The sequence below is a fragment of the Capsicum annuum genome, unplaced genomic scaffold, assembly GCF_002878395.1.
Source record: "Capsicum annuum cultivar UCD-10X-F1 unplaced genomic scaffold, UCD10Xv1.1 ctg28166, whole genome shotgun sequence".
NCBI lineage: Eukaryota > Viridiplantae > Streptophyta > Magnoliopsida > Solanales > Solanaceae > Capsicum > Capsicum annuum.
In genome coordinates this window covers 1-2,123 of record NW_025834581.1, presented here as the reverse complement: position 1 = coordinate 2,123, position 2,123 = coordinate 1, and the positions used below count along the sequence as shown (strand labels likewise).

General features: G+C 35.6%; 1 pseudogene; it reads right to left on the bottom strand.

The window, feature by feature from the left end:
• Positions 1–6: 6 nt before the first annotated feature.
• Positions 7–2,117, bottom strand: LOC124890977 (annotated as a pseudogene).
• Between the last annotated feature and the right edge of the window lie 6 nt (positions 2,118–2,123).

The window sequence follows — 2,123 nt, the reverse complement described above, 5'->3', positions numbered from 1 at the left end:
GACATCACCAAGTCAATGCCATATCCACAGAATATCAATGGGTTTATATTACGGATATAGGATTACCAATTGGAAGATATGGAGCATAACAAATGCCACATTCAGTTTCTAGATCAGTTTTCTGAATGCTTGAAGGTCCATGGAGTTGAATGTCCAATATGTTTACAAGATTCTCAGAAAATGGCGTGTCTCTCGTCCTGCACGTAGAATATAAATCTCAGTTGGTGAGACATAACAAGGAACAAGCAAAATCTCAGCAAAGTTAAACATCACAAGCTTGATTGTGTCAGAATTCAAATCCAAGGTACATCATTTACCTTAAGAATGACTTGGTAATTTTAAGGGGTAGATCTCCTACGGGCATGATAGCCAATAAAACCTCCTCTACCTTTTGAAAGAGAGAGTTAAAACGATCATTAACAACCAGCCCTCAATCCCTTAATCTTTTTTCCTGATAAATGTTCAAAACACATCAATCATAGAGAAAATTCCATGTAACAGCCGGTGGAACCTAGCTCCTCCTTTGGAATTGCTTTTCTGAAAATTGTTCAGAATGCCAAACATAGAGAACATTCCATGTATAGCAAGTTGGACCTCCTCAACCGATCAAAAGGGAAATTCAAATGTCCTTAACCACCCAGTCCCTTCATTTTTTTCCTGATTAATGTTCAAATATCACCCATAGAGAAAATTCCATGTATTGACAGCAAAAACTAAGTGCAGAAGAAAATGGAAAAAATGTTCCCCTGATTTTACGCATGAAACACCAGGTATTGGGGAAATATATGATAATTCTTGAAAGATCCAGAAAAAATTACTTAAAGCAGTATTTTGAGCACTTAAAACAACGACATCAGCATCCAAATGTAGACAATGATACGGACTAAGATAATTATAGACAGAAGTAAAAGCAATAGTTGAAATACCATCTTTTGCAGTTTTTCCTCCACATCTCCCTCAATCTCTTCTCTCTTGAATCTGAACCAAGAAAGTGACAGCTAAAAGAGCTCCATATCAATTTAAAACTCATTAAAGATAAGAATACTTGTAAAGTGGTTGGTTTTAGAAAAGACTTACTATGGTATGGATGTCGGATCATTAGCATCTATAGATAATATGATGTAGCAGTCATTACCTATAATAGAAGAAAATGGATATCAATCAGTTATGGGCTGGTTAAGGGATATAAAAGTATAAAACAACATTCAAATAAGGACATACTTATACTAAGTTGGTGATGTGACAAGCAAGCTGAGGATATCGTATATCAGAAACCAAAAGAGAGCGGTCAATTTCATCTATTAGATTTTAAAAGTCCTGAAGCTTCTCAAGATGCTGGATCCAAGAAGAAAAAGATATGGGAATTATAGCAGAAAATCACAATCCACAAACGTCAATAAGCTACACATGTCATTGATGGATGAAATAATCAGTAGTAAATCATTAGTTACAATGCAAACGCAAATGCAATTGTGGGGAGAGTTGCAACAGTTTACCTTCTGAAACTGTTGAATAACATCTTTCAGTCTTGAGTTTATTGACCATTTCAAATTGAAGAGATAAGGAACGTCCTGAGGAATAGTCAGTAAATTAGGGCATTGTCTAAAGAGTGCAAGGCTCTATTATCTGAAATTTGAAGGATGCCAACCGCTGATATTGAAGGTGGATGGCTAGGATATGCTCCATCCAAAGTTATCTGCAGGATGTGCACTCTTCCCTTCTTGTCCCTAGCAGACAGAAAAAGGTTGAGAGTTTATTCCCCGGCAAGTTAAAATACAGTCTTCCACTAGCTGCACTTTAGAAACTAAATGCTTTTGCTTGAACTTTATTTCACAGATATAAATTTCGTCAGTCATATCTATATTTCTAATTTTTTAAAACCCATAAATTAACAGCTTTCCGGTCTTGACTTTCTTTCCTTTGACTTCTCTTTTATCTTATAGTGGAATGCCTTGGTGGCTACATCACTAAAATCGACAGTACACCATGTTCTATTGCAAAGGATTATTGTTATTTACTTTCTTTTGTGAAATATTTATCATTTACCTCCACATAATGAAATTAAGGTGATGTATTTCCTTATCATCCAATCTGCATGAGTTGGAAAAGCTCACATGGAGAGG